At 43.6% G+C, this 22,902-nt stretch overlaps 1 pseudogene; it reads left to right on the top strand.

Moving 5' to 3' along the window:
- Window positions 1-757: 757 nt before the first annotated feature.
- LOC110507175 lies at window positions 758-20,575 on the top strand (annotated as a pseudogene).
- Window positions 20,576-22,902: the final 2,327 nt, after the last annotated feature.

Raw genomic sequence — 22,902 nt, 5'->3', positions numbered from 1 at the left:
TAGCTATAGGTAACATATCAGGAAGATTACAATGGATGTCTCAAACCCTGGAAATGTTGATTATATGTGTCTTTTAGACACTATTGCATGTGTAGCCTATTAATCTGTCTGCCTTTGCCACAAGTATGACAAAATGTGTAGAATTTCAGGAAATTTGCTTTTAAACGGCAACAGTTTCTCTCAGCCTCATGGCAAAATGTGTAGAATAGCATGAGATTAGCCGTAAAACTGCACATTTTTATCTTTGTTTTCCCCATGAATCAACATTTCTACAGGCTTTACGAGGGGAAGAACTGTTTCATGTACAATATTGTGCAGCAATACTTACTCTGTTGTAATCTTGTTTGAATATAAAGAATGTAAAGAAAACAGTAACTATTAATAGTTACTATTTGAATTGTGTGGATAATAAAACATTTATCGCAAATTCTCATAGTCCTTATGTAGGTACCATTCAAGTAAAATACATCTCATCTAATGGATCTTGGTGAACACTGACATGTTTAGAGTGTAAAAGAGTGTAGTAGTCAAGCTCTCAGTCAATGTCAGTGGAGCGTTGGTGACACTGGGACCACTCAGGGAAACCTGTGGTTGGAAGAGATGTGACATCACTTGAGGTTTTGTAGCGGCTGCTATAAAGAAAGTCACTGAAACCCATCACTCACTGTGGTTCTGTTTCATAACTCAGATCCTATTAAGAAAAGTCAAGCAACTCAACAAATTACTCAGAGCTTGAGATATCTGACAGCTGTAGAGCATGCCCTGGGAGAAATGTAAGTACATGATCCTTTCAAAAAATTGAATCGAAATTGAAATTTGAAATGTTGACCCATCAACTCGTTAATTAATTCATTTATCTGACCAAATGTTGTGCTGTATTCAAAAGCATGATATTGTACTTTTTTTTTAATCAATTTATCAAATGTTGCCTAACAGAATCAGTTAGATTCTTTACTACAGCATGCTAACATATTATTGCATGGAAAGTAATAGCAAGTGACTCAGTGTCAATTAGCCTACCTCCTCCAACTGACCAGTCATCATACAGTACGTACTGTATGTGGGCGCTGTGGAAATGTGCACAGTGTTGAACAAGTCCATATGATTACTACAAGATAACAGCACTGAGAACTATGGCATGAGAATGAGCATTTTGCACATTGTCATTGAGGGTTAAAAGTTGGGGTCAGAGGTTGAGGGTCATAATTGATACAACATGCCCTACAGAAAAAGGATTTTCTACTTAGTATTTGCTGAGTCAACCGTTCAGGTCGTGTGGCGACATGTTTCAGGTCAGTCTTGATGGATAGTCTTCTCCAAGCTTCCTCACCGTTATGCACTCTAGTGTCATGGTTAAGATGATTTACTGTGGTTTTTGACTTAGAAAGTATTTCTAAAGCAGCAGATGGAGATGTAATACTTTGGCCAGTATAAAAGGAACAAAAGAGTAGGCCTCTGTTTGGACAGAAGGATTTTTGCATTCTTTAATCAGAGACAGGGATGGTGTTTAAGTAGCACTTCAAACCAAATCCTAATTTGAGATCCACAATTTTAACGAGAGTAACTGCCTACTTCAGCATATTGACGTGTGGTAAAAGTGCTAAAATCAATGTTGTCAGAATCACTGGAGAAAGCGTTATGTTGAAGCCCCTTTGGAAACAGGAAGGCAATCATTTGGAGGTTGGTCTTCATGTTGCCAAAAATCTTGAGTGCCACACCACTGTAAAACACATCACAGCTGCGTTGCTTCCTCTTTTGTACAGCTCAGAATTGTGTGTGTGCATGCGTGTCTGAGTGTGTTTGGCGTGCGTGCATGCTCGTGAGTGTTTGTGTTTATGAGGAATAGGACTGAAATCGCGATTTTTTTAATGTTCTCTTAGATCGCTGTATTTAATATCAATTAAATATATAAATAGAACTGCTCTTGTTCATATTACATGTGGACACCCCCTCACACACTCGCTCAATCTAATTTCCATTTGTACAGTTTCTGGTTGCTGCAGTTACATTAAGAGGTTATATTCACCAATAGGTAGTGGAATATAATAATGCATTATTTAAAGAAATAATGAAGGTCTTCCAAACGTATGAAATTCAGCATTTTACATGACATGATACAGTGCATTCAGAAAGAATTCAGACCCCTTGACTTTTTCTACATTTTGTTACATTACAGCCTTATTCTAAAATGGATTAAATCGTTTTTTTCCTCATCAATCTACACACAATCCACCAATACTGACAAAGCAAAAACAGTTTTAAAAAAAGGGATTACATCCTCGAGTCTTCTTGGGTATGATGCTACAAGTTTGACACACCTGTATTAGGGGAGTTTCTCCCATTCTTCTCTGCAGATCCTCTCAAGCTCTGTCAGGTTTGATGGGGAGCGTTGCTGCACAGCTATTTTCAGTTTTTCTCCAGATATTTTTAATCAGGTTCAAGTCCGGGCTCTGGCTGGGCCACTCAAGGACATTCAAAGACTTGTCCCGAAGCCACTCCTCTGGAGCAGGTTTTCATCAAGGATCTCTCTGTACTTTGCTGCATTCTTCTTTCCCCCGATCCTGACTAGTCTACTAGTCCCTGCCACTGAAAAAAATCCCCACAGCATGATGCTGCCACCACCATGCTTCACCATAGAGATGGTGCTAGGTTTCCTGGAGCTCTGTCAGAGTGACCATCGGGTTTTTTGTCACCTCCCCGACCTAGGCCCTTCTCCCCTGATTGCTCAGTTTGGCCAGGCGGCCAGCTCTAGGTGGTTCCAAACTTCTACTATTTAATAATGATGGAGGTCACTGTGTTCTCGGGGACCTTCAATGATTCAGACATTTTTTTTGTACGCTTCCCTAGATCTGTGCCTCGACACAATCCTATCTCTGAGTGCTACGGACGATTCCTTCGACCTCAAGGCTTGGTTTTTGCTCTGACTGTCAACTGTGGGACCTTATACAGACAGGTGTGTACCTTTCCAAATCATGTCCAATCAATTACATTTACCACAGGTGGACTCCAATATAGTTGTAGAAACATTTCAAGGATGATCAATGGAAACAGGATGCACCTGAGCTCAATTTCGAGTCTCATGGCAAAGGGTCTGAATACTTATGTAAATAAGGTGTTATTGTTTTCTTTTTTTTAATACATTTGCAAAAATATCAAAAAATCTGTTTTCGCATTGTCATTATTGCGTGTAGATTGATGAGTGAAAAACATAATTGTATACATTTTAGAATAATTTTACGAATGCACTGTATTCCGTTTCACAGCTATATAGCTAATGCTTTTACCTTCCGTTGGTTCTAATGGTTTGACCTCTGAGTAATGCTGTGTGCCGTAGCTTCCTTTCCCACTGACATGCATGCTATACATGTGGTTACTGCTTGTGAGAGCCCACAGCTTTCTCGGGGGCTGCATGAGGTCTGTTTGACTACAGTACAGACACACTTAATGTAATTAAAGTGATAGTTCACTTTTTAAGTTTATGCTTATCCTTCAACTTGCCTAAAGTTTTACTGTAATTAGCTGGTTGTTTACTATAGTTTCACTGTTTGGATGAAACAACAACTCCATACTGTAGTTAATATGGAAAATAATCAACAATTCAGTAATATGAAGTTACTCATTGATCCTACTCCAGGTGAAACAACACATTCAGAATTATGTACTACAATGGGATGAGTTACAGTCTTTTGCACCACAGTAAGTTAAGTGTAAAAACATTTTTTTTTAACTAGGCAAGTCAGTTAAGAACAAATTGTTATTTACAATGACAGTCTACCGGGGAACAGTGGGTTAACTGCCTGACAGATTTTCCCCTTGTCAGCTCAGGAATTCGATCCAGCAACCTTTTGATTACTGGCCCAACGCTCTAACCACTATGCTACCTGCCGCCCCTTGGTAGATGTAGGAGGACATTTAGTGCAGCGTTGATGGGCTCATTGAGTGATATGTAGGAATGCAGCAGGGGTAGGGGGGATGGGGGTGGAGTAGTAATTGTTATTACATTATTGTCTGCTAATAATTGGGCCTTATAGAGTTGAATGATAATGTGAATGTAATTTAAAATTGTTATTTGGTTAAAAAGTTAAATCAGCTGACTTCTCCTGGAGTCAGTGTACTTTACTGTGCTGGGGGGTAAATCATTCATGTTCTGATTTAGATTTGGAGAGGAAAGTGGCAGGACTCGATCCAGCTAACAAAACAGGCCAAGTGCTTACAGTGTACAGCCAGATCTGAAACCATAGGGCCTTACTCTCTGCATTATATATCATCATCAGTCTCTAGACACTTGACAACAGGAAAAGGGTTCCCACGGTTTCACACACCTTGGTCACACACGTGCACAGACAAACAGTGTCTTATTGTATGTGACAGTGATTTTTAAAGGCAAAGTTTAAAAAAATATAGTCAAACCATATAGTCAAACCTGGGGAATGTATAAGTCAAAGGCAAGGTATGATATTCCTTTCCGGTGTCAACCAAGTGTGTATTAAATAAGTAACATTTTTATGGACCAATTTCCTGAGCCTAAAGACCATGATTTTTCATCTGCAGATGCCTTGCCTTAGTTGAGTGATGTCTAACTTTTGAACCTTTTGATTAATTATGTCACTGAGAAAGATCAGGTAGTGTGTCTGATAGTGAGTCAAAGTTATCATGAATGTGCATTAAATATCTACTGGTTCATATCATTAAGAGAAGATTGTTAATTAAAAACTAATTAATTAAGTGGGAGTCGACGAAGGGAATAGATGTGAACTGGTAACAGTTATACTTCCAAAATATCCGTTTCAACAATGATAACAGAGCTGCTCACAATTTATGACTCAAAGGTATTTTTCATTCACGCTGAGTCCATCGATCAAACTCTGAATATGTTGTCATTAATGACATGCCTATGGGAAAATGGCTCCCTCTATTTATAATGTCTCAGCATTAAATTCTCTATAGCCTATTCTAGTCTATCAAATTGACAAGTAAATTGTTTGTAAAAAGATTACAGTTTATATAGCAAGTGAGTATGTGCTGTTCTCATGTTGTTGAAAATATTTGTTTCACAATAGAAGTGCGTTTCAAATTCCAACTTGGCCTACTTAAAGAGGCCACCACACTCATTTCAAGCTAATACATGCAGAATGTCTGAGGTAGCATGCGTTTCGGTCTGTCTTAGTGCCTACAGACATACGGTTTTCTGGGTGTAGCACACTTGAGCTTGAGCTTCAACTTTTGTTTCTATTATGTTCCTTCCTGTTCACTTATCCAATCAGAACCACTATCAGTGGAGCAAATCACATCTATGATACCTCTTATTAAAGACTGTTTACATAACTTTTGTTACTAGGGGTGCTCTCGAGCCAAAAGCTGTCTCCTAAATGGACAAAAATACTGTCTTGAAATTACCTCAGGACAGAAAGGGGCACACCTCCCCACCACACCCATGAAGCAAACAATAAGAAATTCAACCTACATTTTTAAAGAGCAATCAATTAATAATATTTATATTTTTATTTACAGGGGAAAATGCACATTATATTACACAATACTACAGTAATGCAACATCCATGTAAATGTGCCGTGGATAGCCAAAGCTCATTTGCACCTGTAGTCCCAGGGCAGCTAACTACAGGTCTTAAGTTGCAGACTCAACCCTTTGCTGCCCTGACACACGGATATAAGCTAACTGACAGTTTCTCCTTTCTGTGATTGACTCTATAGCGCCGTCCTTAGGGCTGCCTGATGAAAAGCCATAGCAAGGGGTGCGAGTCTGAGACTCAGACGAGGAAACGAGGTTGCTGACGAGGAAACGAGGACTTCATCTCCACAATGCCAAGACAGTGCCCCCTAGAGCGGCGAGGGAAACATAACAAGAACTACGAATTTAGTGTATTTATATTTCTACCTATTACACCAAGGCAGCAGCTACTCTTAAGGCAGTTATCCAATTTTAAAAACATTTACAATACATTCACAACAGATTTCACAACACATTAAGTGTGTGCCCTCATGCCACTACTTCACTACCACATATCTACCACACAAAATCCATGTGTATATGTCTGTATAGTGCGTATTTTATCATGTGTGTGTATGCATGTGTCTGTGCCTGTGTTTGTGTCTTTTCACAGTCCCGCTGTTCCATAAGGTTTATTTTTTATGTTGTTTAATCTAATTTTACTGCTTGCATGAGTTACTTGATGTGGAACAGAGTTCTGTGTACTCTGTATGTAGTGCTGTGCGCCTCTCTTAGTCTGTTCTGGACTTGGGGACTGTGAAGAGACCACTGGTGGTATGTCTTGTGGTGTATACATGGGTGTCCGAGCTGTGTGCCAGTAGTTCAAACAGACAGCTCGGTGCATTCAACGTCAATACCTCTCAGAAATACAAGTAGTGTTACGGTGCGTGAATGAGGACCCAAAAGCGAATCAACTTAAACAGAGCTTCTTTAATTACCAAACATAGGTAGGCTCAGATGGACCGGCAGATTCCGACAGGACAGGACAAGGTTACAGCAAACATGACGACAGTCTGGTTCAGGCATGAATGACACAAACAAACAAGAATCCGACAAGGACAGGAGCAGAAACAGAGAGAGATATAGGGACCTAATCAGAGGGAAAAAAGGGAACAGGTGGGGAACGGGGTGAATGGGTAGTTAGAGGAGACAAGGGACAGCTGGGGGAAAGCGGGGGAGAAAAGGTAACCTAACACGACCAGCAGAGGGAGACAGGGTGAAGGGAAAGGACAGAGACAAGACAACATGACAGTACCCCCCCACTCACCGAGCGCCTCCTGGCGCACTCGAGGAGGAAACCTGGCGGCAACGGAGGAAATCATCAATCAGCGCACGGTCCAGCACGTCCCGAGAGGGAACCCAACTCCTCTCCTCAGGACCGTACCCCTCCCAGTCAACTAGGTACTGATGACCACGGCCCCGAGGACGCATGTCCAAGATCTTACGTACCCTGTAGATAGGTGCGCCCTCGACAAGGATGGGGGGGGGGGGGGGGGAGACGAGCGGGGGCGCGAAGAACGGGCTTAACACAGGAGACATGGAAGACCGGGTGGACGCGACGAAGATATCGCGGAAGAAGAAGTCGCACTGCGACAGGATTAATGACCTGAGAGATACGGAATGGACCAATGAACCGCGGGGTCAACTTGCGAGAAGCCGTCTTAAGGGGAAGGTTCTGAGTGGAGAGCCAAACTCTCTGACCGCGACAATACCTAGGGCTCTTAGTTCTACGCTTATTAGCAGCTCTCACAGTCTGCGCCCTATAACGGCAAAGTGCAGACCTGACCCTCTTCCAGGTGCGCTCGCAACGTTGGACAAAAGCCTGAGCGGAGGGGACGCTGGACTCGGCGAACTGAGATGAGAACAGCGGAGGCTGGTACCCGAGGCTACTCTGAAAAGGAGATAGCCCGGTCGCAGACGAAGGAAGCGAGTTGTGGGCGTATTCTGCCCAGGGGAGCTGTTCTGACCAAGACGCAGGGTTGCGAAAAGAAAGACTGCGTAAGATGCGACCAATAGTCTGATTGGCCCGTTCTGCTTGACCGTTAGACTGGGGGTGAAAGCCGGAAGAGAGACTGACGGAAGCCCCAATCAAACGGCAAAACTCCCTCCAAAATTGAGACGTGAATTGCGGACCTCTGTCCGAAACGACGTCTGACGGAAGGCCATGAATTCTGAAAACATTCTCGATGATGATTTGTGCCGTCTCTTTAGCAGAAGGAAGCTTAGCAAGGGGAATGAAATGAGCCGCCTTAGAGAACCTATCGACAACCGTAAGAATAACAGTCTTCCCCGCTGACGAAGGCAGTCCGGTGACAAAATCTAAGGCGATGTGAGACCACGGTCGAGAGGGAATAGGAAGCGGCCTGAGACGGCCGGCAGGAGGAGAGTTACCGGACTTAGTCTGCGCGCAGACCGAACAAGCAGCCACGAAACGACGCGTGTCATGCTCCCGGGTGGGCCACCAAAAACGCTGGCGAATGGAAGCAAGCGTACCCCGAACGCCAGGGTGGCCGGCTAACTTGGCAGAGTGAGCCCACTGAAGAACGGCCAGACGAGTAGGAACGGGAACGAAAAGAAGGTTCCTAGGACAAGCGCGCGGCGACGGAGTTTGAGTGAGTGCTTGCTTTACCTGCCTCTCAATTCCCCAGACAGTCAACCCGACAACACGCCCCTCAGGGAGAATCCCCTCGGGGTCAGTGGAGGCTACTGAAGAACTGAAGAGACGAGACAAAGCATCAGGCTTGGTGTTCTTAGAGCCCGGACGATAAGAAATCACGAACTCGAAACGAGCGAAAAACAGCGCCCAACGCGCCTGACGCGCATTAAGTCGTTTGGCAGAACGGATGTACTCAAGGTTCCTATGGTCAGTCCAAACGACAAAAGGAACGGTCGCCCCCTCCAACCACTGTCGCCATTCGCCTAGGGCTAACCGGATGGCGAGCAGTTCGCGGTTACCCACATCATAGTTACGTTCCGACGGCGACAGGCGATGAGAAAAATACGCGCATGGGTGGACCTTGTCGTCAGAGAGGGAGCGCTGAGAAAGGATGGCTCCCACTCCCACCTCTGACGCGTCAACCTCGACAACGAACTGTCTAGAGACGTCAGGTGTAACAAGGATAGGAGCGGATGTAAAACGATTCTTGAGGAGATCAAAAGCTCCCTGGGCGGAAACGGACCACTTAAAGCACGTCTTGACAGAAGTAAGGGCTGTGAGAGGAGCTGCCACCTGACCGAAATTACGGATGAAACGACGATAGAAGTTCGCGAAGCCGAGAAAGCGCTGCAGCTCGACGCGTGACTTAGGGACGGGCCAATCAATGACAGCTTGGACCTTAGCGGGATCCATCTTAATGCCTTCAGCGGAAATAACAGAACCGAGAAATGTGACGGAGGAGGCATGAAAAGTGCACTTCTCAGCCTTCACAAAAAGACAATTCTCTAAAAGGCGCTGGAGGACACGTCGAACGTGCTGAACATGAATCTGGAGTGACGGTGAAAAAATCAGGATATCGTCAAGGTAAACGAAAACAAAGATGTTCAGCATGTCTCTCAGGACATCATTGACTAATGCCTGAAAGACAGCTGGAGCGTTAGCGAGGCCGAAAGGAAGAACCCGGTATTCAAAGTGCCCTAACGGAGTGTTAAACGCCGTCTTCCACTCGTCCCCCTCCCTGATGCGCACGAGATGGTAAGCGTTACGAAGGTCCAACTTAGTGAAAAACCTGGCTCCCTGCAGGATCTCGAAGGCTGAAGACATAAGAGGAAGCGGATAACGATTCTTCACTGTTATGTCATTCAGCCCTCGATAATCTATGCAGGGGCGCAGAGACCCGTCCTTCTTCTTGACAAAAAAAAAACCCCGCTCCGGCGGGAGAGGAGGAGGGGACTATGGTACCGGCGTCAAGAGCTACAGACAAATAATCTTCGAGAGCCTTACGTTCGGGAGCCGACAGAGAGTATAGTCTACCCCGGGGGGGGGTGGTTCCCGGAAGGAGATCAATACTACAATCATACGACCGGTGTGGAGGAAGAGAGGTGGCCCTGGACCGACTGAACACCGTGCGCAGATCGTGATATTCCTCCGGCACCCCTGTCAAATCACCAGGCTCCTCCTGTGAAGAAGAGACAGAGGAAACAGGAGGGATAGCAGACATTAAACATTTCACATGACAAGAGACGTTCCAGGAGAGGATAGAATTACTAGACCAATTAATGGAAGGATTATGACAAACTAGCCAGGGATGGCCCAAAACAACAGGTGTAAAAGGTGAACGAAAAATTAAAAAAGAAATGGTTTCACTATGATTACCAGAAACAGTGAGGGTTAAAGGTAGCGTCTCACGCTGAATCCTGGGGAGAGGACTACCATCCAGGGCGAACAAGGCCGTGGGCTCCTTTAACTGTCTGAGAGGAATGTCATGTTCCCGAGCCCAGGTCTCGTCCATAAAACAGCCCTCCGCCCCAGAGTCTATTAAGGCACTGCAGGAAGCTGACGAACCGGTCCAGCGTAGATGGACCGACAAGGTAGTGCAGGATCTTGAAGGAGAGACAGGAGTAGTAGCGCTCACCAGTAGCCCTCCGCTTACTGACGAGCTCTGGCCTTTTACTGGACATGAAGTGACAAAATGACCAGCGGAACCGCAATAGAGACAGAGGCGGTTGGTGATTCTCCGTTCCCTCTCCTCAGTCGAGATGCGGATACCTCCCAGCTGCATGGGCTCAGCACCCGAGCCGGCAGAGGAAGATGGTAGTGATGCGGAGAGGGAGGCGACGGAGAGCGCGAGCTCCTTTCCACGAGCTCGGTGACGAAGATCAACCCGTCGCTCAATGCGAATAGCGAGTTCAATCAAGGAATCCACGCTGGAAGGAACCTCCCGGGAGAGAATCTCATCCTTTACCTCTGCGCGGAAACCCTCCAGAAGACGAGCGAGCAAGGCCGGCTCGTTCCAGCCACTGGAGACAGCAAGAGTGCGAAACTCAATAGAGTAGTCTGTTATGGATCGATTGCCTTGACATAGGGAAGACAGGGCCCTGGAAGCCTCCTCCCCAAAAACAGATCGATCAAAAACCCGTATCATCTCCTCCTTAAAGTCTTGATACTGGTTAGTACACTCAGCCCTTGCCTCCCAGATTGCCGTGCCCCACTCACGAGCCCGTCCAATAAGGAGAGATATGACGTAGGCGACACGAGCAGTGCTCCTGGAGTAAGTGTTGGGCTGGAGAGAAAACACAATATCACACTGGGTGAGGAACGAGCGGCATTCAGTGGGCTCCCCAGAGTAACACGGCGGGTTATTGATTCTGGGCTCCGGAGATTCGAAAGCCCTGGAAGTGGCCGGTGGATCGAGGCGGAGATGGTGAACCTGTTCTGTGAGGTTGGAGACTTGGGTGGCCAGGGTCTCAACGGCATGTCGAGCAGCAGACAATTCCTGCTTGTGTCTGCCTAGCATCGCTCCCTGGATCTCGACGGCTGAGTGGAGAGGATCCGAAGTCGCTGGGTCCATTCTTGGTCGGATTCTTCTGTTACGGTGCGTGAATGAGGACCCAAAAGCGAATCAACTTAAACAGAGCTTCTTTAATTACCAAACATAGGTAGGCTCAGATGGACCGGCAGATTCCGACAGGACAGGACAAGGTTACAGCAAACATGACGACAGTCTGGTTCAGGCATGAATGACACAAACAAACAAGAATCCGACAAGGACAGGAGCAGAAACAGAGAGAGATATAGGGACCTAATCAGAGGGAAAAAAGGGAACAGGTGGGGAACGGGGTGAATGGGTAGTTAGAGGAGACAAGGGACAGCTGGGGGAAAGCGGGGGAGAAAAGGTAACCTAACACGACCAGCAGAGGGAGACAGGGTGAAGGGAAAGGACAGAGACAAGACAACATGACAAGTAGTGATGAAGTCAATCTCTCCTCCACTTTGAACCAGGAGAGATTACATCTAAGGGCCAGCCGTGCTGCCCTGTTCTGAGCCAATTGCAATTTTCCTACGTCCCTCTTTGTGATACCTGACCACACGACTGAACAGTATTCAAATCAAATCAAATGTTATTGGTCACATACACATGGTTAGCAGATGTTACTGTGAGTGTAGCGAAATGCTTATACTTCTAGATCTGACAGTGCAGCAGTATCTAACAGGTAATATATCACCAATTCTTCAACAAAACCTAATACACACAATCTAGTAAAGGAATGGGATAAGAATATATAAGTATAAAATATATGGATGAGCAGTGACAGAGTGGCTAAGATGAAATAGATAGTAAAGAATAGATAGTGAGGGATACAGTATACATTACATACATATGAGATGAGTAATGCGGGATATGTAAACATTCTTAAAGTGGCATTATTAAAGTGACTAGTGTTCCATTTATTAAAGTGGCCAACGATATCACGTCTGTAGGTAGGCAGCCGCATTTCTGTGCCAGTGGTGGCTGTTTACAATCTGATGGCCTAGAGATAGAAGCTGTTTTTCAATCTCTCTGTCCCAGCTTTGATGCACCTGTACTGACCTCGCATTCTGGATGGAAGCGGGGTGAACAGACAGTGGCTTGTGTGGTTATTGTCCTTGATGATATTTTTCCTGTGACAACGGGTGTGTCCTGGAGGGCAGGTAGTTTGCCCCCGGTGATGCATTGTGCAGACCGCACCACCCTCAGGAGAGTCTTGCGGTTGTGGGCAATGCAGTTGCCGTACCAGGTAGGCTGTCTCGTCATTTTTTGTAATCAAGCCTACCACTGTATTGTCATCTGCAAACTTGATGATTGAGTTGAAGGCGTGCATGGCACACATTCGTGTGTGAACAGGGAGTACAGGAGGAGGCTGAGAACGCATCCTTGTGGGGCCCCAGTGTTGAGGATCAGTGGAGGGGATATGTTGTTTCCTACCTTCACCACCTGGGGGCGGCCCATCAGGAAGTCCAGGACCCAGTGGTTCAGGGCAGGGTCAAGACCCAGCGTCTGAAGCTTAATGATGAGTTTGGAGGGTACCATGGTGTTGAATGCTGAGCTGTAGTCAATGAACAGCATTCTTACATATCTATTCCTCTTGTCCAGATGGGATAGGGCAGTGTGCAGTGTGATGGCGATTGCATCATCTGTGGGCCTATTGGGGGGGTAAGGAAATTGAAGTGGGTCTAGGGTGACAGGTAGGGTGGAGGTGATATGATCCTTGACTAGTCCCTCAAAGCATTTCATGATTACAGAAGTGAGTGCTACAGGGAAATAGTAATTTAGTTCAGTTACCATAGCCTTTTTGGGAACAGGAACAATGGTGGCCATCTTGAAGCATGTGGGGACAGCAGACTGCAGTAGGAATTGATTGAATATGTCCGTAAACACACCAGCCAGCTGCCTTGCGGGGGTTAACGCGTTTAAATGTTTTACTCACGTCGGCCACAGAGAAGGATAGCCCACAGTCTTTGGTAGTGGGCTGCGTCAGTGGCACTGTATTGTCCTCAAAGCACGCAAAGAAGTTGTTTAATTTGTCTGGAAGCAAGACGTCGATGTCCATGACGGGGCTGGTTTTCTTTTTGTAATCTGTGATTGTCTGTAGACCCTGCTACAATAAATTCAGCCTCAGGATTTACAGTTGAAGTTGGAAGTTTACATGCACTTAGGTTGGAGTCATTAAAACCCATTTTTCAATCACTCCACAATTTTCTTGTTAACAAACTATAGTTTTGGCAAGTCGGTTAGGATATCTACTTTATGCATGACACAAGTAATTTTTCCAACAATTGTTTACAGACAGATTATTTGTCAATTGGAGGTGTACCTGTGGATGTATTTCAAGGCCTACCTTCAAACTCAGTGCCTCTTTGCTTGACATCATTAGAAAATTCAAAAGAAATCAGCCAAGAACTCAGAACAAAAATGTGTAGACCTCCACATGTCTGGTTCATCCTTGGGAGAAATTTCCAAATGCCTGAAGTAACCACGTTCATCTGTACAAACAATCGTACGCAAATATAAACACCATGGGACCACGAAGCCATCATAGCGCTCAGGAAGGAGACGCATTCTGTCTCCTAGAGATGAAAGAACCTTGGTACGAAAAGTGCAAATCAATCCCAGAACAACAGCAAAGGACCTTGTGAAGATGCTGGAGGAAACGGGTACAAAAGTATCTATATCCACAGTAAAACGAGTCCTGTGTCGATGTAACCTGAAAGGCCGCTCAGCAAGGAAGAAGCCACTGCTCCAAAACCGCCATAAAAAAGCCAGACTACGGTTTGCAACTGCACATGGGGACAAAAATTGTACTTTTTGGAGAAATGTCCTCTGGTCTGATAAAACAAAAATAGAACTGTTTGGCCATAATGACCATCGTTATGTTTGGAGGAAAAAGGGGGAGGCTTGCAAGCCGGAGGGACTGGTGCAGGAGGGACTGTTGCACTTCACAAAATAGATGGCATCATGAGAAAGAAAAAATTATGTGGACATATTGAAGCAACATCTCAAGATAATAGTCAGGAAGTTAAAGCTTGTTCGCAAATGGGCCTTCCAAATGGACAATGAGCCCAAGCATACTTCAAAAGTTGTGGCAAAGTAGCTTAAGGACAACAAAGTCAAGGTACTGGAGTGGCCATCACAAGGCCCTGACCTCCATCCTACAGAAAATTTGTGGGCAGAACTGAAAAAGCGGGTGCGAGCAAGGAGGCCTACAAACCTGACTCAGTTAAACCAGGTCTGTCAGGAGGAATGGGCCAAAATTCACCCAACTTATTGTGGGAAGCTTGTGGAAGGCTACCTGAAATGTTTGACCCAAGTTAAACAACTTAAAGGCAATGCTACTAAATACTAATTGAGTGTATGTAAACTTCTGACCCACTGGGAATGTGATGGAAAAAATAAAAGCTGAAATAAATCATTCTGGCTAGTATTATTCTGACATCTCACATTCTTAAAATAAAGTGGTGATCCAAACTGACCTAAGAAAGATACTTTTTACTAGGTTTAAATGTCAGGAATTGTGAAAAACGGAGTTTAAATGTATTTGGCTAAGGTGTATGTAAACCTCCGACTTCAACTGTATGGTTTACAGTTTTCATAAAGTCCAATGAAGTTCCTTGATGGCCGTCTTGCGATGGGATATACACGGACGGCTGTGACGATAACTGAGGAGAGTTCTCTTTGGAGATAATATGGTCGGCGTTTGACAGTGAGGAATTTTACGTCAGATGAACAAAAGGACTTGAGTTCTTGTATGTTGTTACAATTACACCATGAGTCGTTAATCATGGAACATACACCCTTGCCCTTCTTCTTACCAGAGATATGTTTATTCCTGTCAGTGCGATGCACTGAACATCCCGTTGGCTGTATGGACTCTGACAGCATATCCCCAGCTAGCCATGTTTCCATGAAACAGAGTATGTTACAATCCCGGATAACTCTTTGGAAAGCAAAATCAGTTCAAATGCCCTGGGAGGTGCAGACAAAGGATCTGCTTTGGGAATGTCTTATTCCTGGTCGTAGCGCTGGTTGTGCTGGTAAGTTGATGTCTCTCTGATATCCAATAGTTCTTCCCGGGTGTGTGTAATATCACTTAAGGTGTTCTGGGCTAACAATGTAAATGTAATGTAATACATACATACACAATGTAAATAATACATAAAAAACAAAATACTGCACAGTATCCTAAGGACTCGAAGTGAAGCTGCCATCTCTATCGGCGCCATCTTGTCCAGGTGCGACCAAACTAGGGCCTGCAGGACCTGTCTTGTTGATAGTGCTGTTAAGAAGGCAGAGCAATGCTTTATTATGGACAAACTTCTCCCCATCTCAACCACTGTTGTGTCAATGTTTTGACCATGACAATTTACAATCTAGGGTTACTCCAAGCATTTTTGTCACCTCAACTTGCTCAATTTCCACATTATTCACCACAAGGTTTTGTTGAGGTTTAGGGTTTAGTGAAGGATTTGTCCCCAATACAATTATTTTAGGTTTTTTTATACAGTATTTAGGACTAACTTATTCATTGCCACCAATTTTTAAACTAAGTGTTTGTTAAGTGTTGCTGTCATTTCACTAGCTGTAGTTTATTTATTTATTTATTTTATTTTATTTTATTTCACCTTTATTTAACCAGGTAGGCTAGTTGAGAACAAGTTCTCATTTGCAACTGCGACCTGGCCAAGATAAAGCATAGCAGTGTGAGCAGACAACACAGAGTTACACATGGAGTAAACAATTAACAAGTCAATAACACAGTAGAAAACAAAGGGGGAGTCTATATACAATGTGTGCAAAAGGCATGAGGAGGTAGGTGAATAATTACAATTTTGCAGATTAACACTGGAGTGATAAATGATCAGATGGTCATGTACAGGTAGAGATATTGGTGTGCAAAAGAGCAGAAAAGTAAATAAATAAAAACAGTATGGGGATGAGGTAGGTGAAAATGGGTGGGCTATTTACCAATAGACTATGTACAGCTGCAGCGATTGGTTAGCTGCTCAGATAGCTGATGTTTGAAGTTGGTGAGGGAGATAAAAGTCTCCAACTTCAGCGATTTTTGCAATTCGTTCCAGTCACAGGCAGCAGAGTACTGGAACGAAAGGCGGCCAAATGAGGTGTTGGCTTTAGGGATGATCAGTGAGATACACCTGCTGGAGCGCGTGCTACGGATGGGTGTTGCCATCGTGACCAGTGAGCTTTACCTAGTAGTAGCTGATGTGTATATTGTTGAGTCACCCGCATACAAAGACACACTGGCTTTACTGAGTGGCATGTCGTTGAAAAAAGTAAGGGGCCTAGACAGCTTCCCTGGGGAATTCCTGATTCTACCTGGATTATGTTGGAGAGGCTTCCATTAAAGAACACCCTCTGTGTTCTGTTGGACAGGTAACTCTTTATCCAAAATATAGCTGGGTGTGTAAAGCCATAACACATACGTTTTTCCAGCAGCAGACTATGATCGATTATGTCAAAAACCGCACTAAAGTCTAATAAAACAGCCCCCACAATCTTTTTTTCATCAGTTCCTCTCAGCTAATCATCGGTCATTTGTGTAAGTGCTGTGCTTGTTAAATGTCCTTCCCTATAAGCGTGCTGAAAGTCTGTTGTCAATTTGTTAACTGTAAAGTAGCGTTGTATCTAGCCAAACACCGTTTTTTTTCCAAAAGTTTACTAAGAGTTTGTAACAAGATGATTGGTTGGCTATTTGAACCAGTTCTGTTTTTTTGTACTATTCTTAGGTAGCAAAATTATTTTTGCTTCCCTCCGTGCCTGAGGGAACACACTTTCTAGTAGGCTTAAATTGAAGATAAGGCAAAAAGGAGTGGCAATATCATCCGCTATTAACCTAAATAATTTTCCATCCAAGTTGTCATACCCCGGTGGTTTGTCATTGTTGATAGATAGTAATAATTGTTTCACGTCTTCCACACTCTCTTTACGGAATTCAAAATGACAGGGCTTGTGAGCCTGTCATTCTATAAGAGGATTGAACAAGACAGAGCAGGAGACAAAAGAGAACAGAGGCCAAGCCACAGGAATGCAATTGGAAACATTTTAGATAAGTGTCAACCTGTCATCCTGAAGCGTCAAACAGAATCTTCAGCATTTCTTCTTATCTTTACAACATGCCCTAAAAACCGAGAGAGATGGCCTTTCGTTCGGCTGGACATGCACAACGTCAACTGAAAGGAGCCTGGAGAAGATCAGATCAGATTCCTACAGCAGGGTAGAAAAGGGGATTTTCTCCTTATATAATACAGGTGTTTTTCCATGACAGTTACTGCCTGGCTGCAAGGCTGGGCACAGGGCCTATGCAAATCAGCTCCGCTCAGCCATGCCAACGAGCCCTCTTACCAACCTCTCAACCTATTAATTACCTGAAAACTCACAAGGCACACAGAGTACGGCATTCTCAACACTACACTCCAAACAACAGACCCTGATGCGATAGAAAGATCGAGGGCCTGTTAAAATAAGGAGGGATACCCAACTAAATGGACTGTGTTACTTGAATCTCAGAGGTTCTCAGAGGGACTTGATAGTCTAAAAAGAGAGGTTCTCAGAGGTTCCGGGAAGGGTTCAGCTGATCAGTAGAAGAAGTTAGACTGAGTTCAATTTATTTTACTAAATGTGTGGTATTTGTCTTTAAAAAAAAAAGAGAAATGCAAAATGAAGTAATAGATGAATATACCATATAATATATGGAACACCTCTTGCAACAACAATATACAGTATACGATTAAGTGCTCCAGCCTGCCAAGTGAATTTGCATGCCTGGATTCAATTTAATAGTCTCCTGTTCCAGATCCTTTCTGCCATTCCACTGTTTGCTCCAAATTCCCACATACTTCACACACACACACACACACACACACACGCACGCACACATGCACGCACGCACGCACACACACACACACACACACACACACACACACACACACACACACACACACACACACACACACACACACACACACATAAATGGATATCATTTACTTATTATTCAACTGTGAAGTAATGCAAGTGAATACATTGTTCTACACACAGGGATCATGCCTATATAAGCCAGTGGATTTGTAGCTACTGTTGAAATGATGTTGGCATTTAAAAGGATTAAAATCACTCACCACCCGGGGTTTACCGTTGATAATGCACATACAGCATTTGAATGTAAACTCCTGAGCTTTAAAGCCCAAATACCATTGTAACTCAGCTTAAATAATAAAGAGTGAAGTGGAGTGAATTTAGATTCCCTTCCTTCAGGTAGATTTCTCAGTACATATTTTTCACAGGTTGGGATCACAAACAACAACTTGCCTTCATATGCACGTCTTGGTAAGTGAATTGGAGTATATATTCCCATCATTTATTTGGATAAGTTTAAATCTAAACTATTGGCTACTAGTGCTAATGGTAAACTATTGGCTACCATTTGCACAACTACTAAACATTACTATTGGCTACTAGTGCTAACCCAGTATGGTATATCCATAGGGACTTCCAGGTTTGAAGTGGCTAGTAGCCTATCCAATGACTCCTCCACAGTCAATGATGTCGGCCTCTGTGCAGGTTGGATAGCCCAGCCTGCAGCTACTGCTCTCCAGCCCATTAACCATTGGTCCTACCCAGAGTACCTCCAACAACATGACCCCACCACCACTACCTCCACCACCTTGCCCCTCCCCACTGACATGTACATGGTGGGCCCATCCTCCATACTCACCTACACACACACACCTCTTTTTACCAACTTTGGGGAGAGTGAAAGAGCAACTAATCTTGATGCCAATTGAATTAACCTCTACGGGATGGGTGTCCCTAAACCGGGATGGATGCTAACGTGTGCTAATTTGAATAGAATGACGTTTTAAACAACAGCCAACTTTCTGTGACATAGACATGTCTTAAATGGGCAGAAAGCTTACATTTTTGTTAATCTAACTGCAGTTCTAATTAACAGTAGCTATTACAGTGAAAAATGGCATGCTATTGTTTGAGGAGAGTGCACAACAACAAAACATTTTTATCACGTCAACTGTTTTGATACATTCACCTCTGAAGGGAAATAATGTACTTACATTCAGTAATCTTGCTCTGATTTGTCATGCTGAGGATCCCAGAGATAAAATGTAGCATAGTTTTGTTTGATCAAATAAATGTATATGTTCAAATGTAGGAATGACCTGTCTCTGGCTTTCTTTCTAAACTCAGCAAAAAAAGAAACGTCCTGTCACTGTCAACTGTGTTCATTTTCAGCAAACTTTACATGTGTAAACATTGTATGAACATAACAAGATTCAACAACTGAGACATAAACGGAACCAGTTCCACAGACATGTGACTAACAGAAATTGAATAATGTGTCCTTGAACAAAGGGGGGCGGGGGTCAAAATCAAAAGTAACAGTCAGTATCTGGTGTGGCCACCAGCTGCATTAGGTACTGCAGTGCATCTCCTCCTCATGGACTGCACCAGATTTTCCAGTTCTTGCTATGAGACGCTACCCCACTCTTCCACCAAGGCACCTGCAAGTTCCCGGACATTTCTGGGGGGAATGGCCTTGGCCCTCACCCTCCGATCCAACAGGACCCAGACGTGCTCAATGGGATTCAGATCTGGGCTCTTCGCTGGCCATGGCAGAACAATGACATTCCTGTCTTGCAGGAAATCATGCACAGAATGAGCAGTATGTTTTTTTGTTTGTATTATCTTTTACTAGATCTAATGTGTTATATTCTCCTACATTAATTTCACATTTCCACAACCTTCAAAGTGTTTCCTTTCAAATGGTATCAAGAATATGCATATCCTTGCTTCAGGTCCTGAGCTATGTATGGGCAGTTTGTCATGGGCGTCGTAAGAAGCGGACCAAGGTGCAGCGTGGTGAGCGTACATTTTCCTTTTATTTATAGAAATGTTGCCAACAAAACAAGGAAACGACCGTGAAGCTTAACTTCGGCTATAATGCCTCTAACAAAGTCAACTACCCACACTGAAAGGAGGGGAAAGGGGCAACCTAAGTATGATTCCCAATCAGAGACAACGATAGACAGCTGTCCCTGATTGAGAAGTTAGATTTGGGTATGTCATTTTAGGCAAAAATTGAAAAAAAGGGTATGATCTTTAAGAGGTTTAAAGCATAAACTCTGTAAACATTCCATCATATCCACAGAGCATAGTAATATACACCTTCACCTGTACAAAATAGTTGTAACACAGCTGGGTTTTGACTACAAACACATCCACTGTTGTCGGTTCAGACCCTAGCACCTACGTCCACAGCCCTCACGCAAGTGGACCTCCAGGACTCAGTGTTGACTTATATCCCGTGGACCCAGCCGCTAACCACCATCCCTACATCGGGCGTGCAGTTTGCCTTTCACCCTGCCACTCTGGCTGGTCTCAGTTGCTTCCCATGTCCATGACAGTGACCCCTACCATGCCCCAGCAGGACCCCCAGCCCCCGGAGCAGAGTCCTGCTGTGGCTGAAGAGCCCAACCCTCTGGAGAAACTTCTGGAGGACCAGGATCAGGATGACAAATACACATATGTGAACAGTTCCTCAAACTTCTTCCCCAGTGTCTAAGATATATTAGTGTTGGAACCAGTCATAATCATTTTTGAAATGTTTACAGAATGCTTATGAATGTTTTATCTATGGGTTATAAATGAATGTATTATGTCGGTAACCCTTGTATTTCTATTGCTCATAATTCAGGTACATGGTGCTTAAAATAACTGCTGTCATGTATTATAGATGCTGTAACTGAAAGACAGGCCTTGAATGATTTGTCCCGAATCAATTTAAATTACTTGTAAGATGTTTATTTGTTAAAGAAATACCTCCTTTCTGACAACCATAATCGAATACAGTTGTTTTAAAAGTAGTTACTCTGAGATGTCATTCAATTGTTAACTGAACCCATATTGATATTTATCCAGGGTCTGCTTTGAAGAGTATTTGACATAAAACATGAAAACATCATCTTGCCTGTAGCCTTGCACTCTCTTGTCATTATCTTTTGAAATCAGAAGTTATGGCTGTCAGCTAACTATGGTCCAAGAGTGGGAAAGGCCTTGGTTCTCTGTTTATCTGGCCGTCCCATCTGTGGCTCCCCTGTGGGTTTTTCATGTCTACCACCCCCCAGGCCCCAGGGGAAACCATCAGAGAAGGGGCTCTGAAGCACACCTGCCACACCCACCTGAAGAAAACCAACTACTACAGGTCTGAGGTCCAGCAAGACTTTCAGTTTATTGGTTTGTGTTTGAAGGAATGTTACGTTACAGTATGTTACATTACAGTATTTAGAGATCCTGAAGACCGTGTGAGGCTTCAAAATGTATTATGTCAAACATATTCTGTCAATAATTGTCAAACCTCTACTCTTTCTGTATGTTTTTAATGAAAGTTAACTTGTAAATTCATTTGAATGCCATTACTCAATTTAAGACTTCAATAGCATACTAATACGTTTCAGAGTGGACAGAACTGACAGTTCTAAGGCCTCACACGATATGCTCTAAACACAACTATTACAGAACATTCTGATTTTCAGTTGAAGATTAAACAGAAAATGCTTATCTTTATCTTATCAAAATTAAGTATGAAATGAAACACAGCTAACAGTGTGGCATAATAAAAGTGTTTTAAACTCCAAATAAATCATCAAGGGAACCACAGTCTTATCTCTAAAATATATCTATATTTTTTGGCACATCTTGAAAATCTATCACCAATGACAACGTCCTCCATCAGGCCTTCAACCTTTTATTCCTGTTATAACGTGTTAATGCCCTTAGGATGAAGGTCCTGACCTACCTTGTAGCCTCTTTGTGTTTGTGTTTGCATTGCTTGATAGTACTTAAGAAGAAAGATGACAGCTATGTTGAGATGATACAGTGCATTCGGAAAGTATTCAGATCTCTTGACATGTTCCACATTTAGTTACGTTACAGTCTTATTCTAAAATTGATTCAACTATTTTTCCCCTCATCAATCTACACAACAATAACACCGATTTTTTGGAACATTTTGCAAAAAATAATTGACGTTTACATAAGTGTTCAGAACCTTTACTCAGTACTTTGTTGAAGCACCTTTGGCAACGATTACAGCCTCAAATCTTCTTGGATATGATGCTACAAGTTTGAAACACCTGTATTTGTGGACTTTCTCTCATTGTTCTCTGCAGATCCTCTCAAGCTCTGTCAGGTTGGATGGGTAGCGTCGCTGCACAGCTATTTTCAGGTCACTCTAGAGATATTAGATTGGGAGCAAGTTTCCGTCAGGGATTTCTCTGTACTTTGCTCCATTCATCTTTCCCTCAATCATGACTACTCTCCCAGTCCCTGCAGCTGTTTCTCATGGTCTGAGTTCTTCAGGGGCCTTTTGGCAAACCCCAAATGAGCTGTATATGTATTTGTGTTTATTATGGATCCCCATTAGCTACTGCCAAGGCAGCAACTACTCTTCCAGGGGTCTGGCAAAATCAAGGCAGTTATACAATTTTAAAAACATTACCATACATTCATCACAGAATTCACAACACACAACACCCTCAGGCCCATACTCCACTACCACATATCTACAACACAAAATCCATGTGTATGTGTGTCTAGTGCATATGTTATCATGTGTGTGTATGCATGTGTCTGAGCCTATGTTTGTGTTGCTTCACAGTCCCTGCTGTTCTTATCTGTTGTTTAAATATAATTATACTGCTTGCATCAGTTACCTGATGTGGAATATAGTTGCATGAATAGAGTTGCATGGCTCTATTTAGTACTGTGTGCCTCCCATAGTCTGTTCTGGACTTGGGGACTGTGAAGAGACCTCGGGTGACATGTCTTGTGGAGTATGCAAGGGTGACTGAGCTGTGTGCTAGTCGTTTAAACAGACCGCTCTGTGCTTTC

This window comes from Oncorhynchus mykiss, chromosome 27, assembly GCF_013265735.2.
Source record: "Oncorhynchus mykiss isolate Arlee chromosome 27, USDA_OmykA_1.1, whole genome shotgun sequence".
Classification (NCBI taxonomy): Eukaryota; Metazoa; Chordata; class Actinopteri; order Salmoniformes; family Salmonidae; genus Oncorhynchus; species Oncorhynchus mykiss.
The sequence above is the reverse complement of the archived record's forward strand: the minus strand, read 5'-3'. Positions and strand labels throughout refer to the sequence as shown.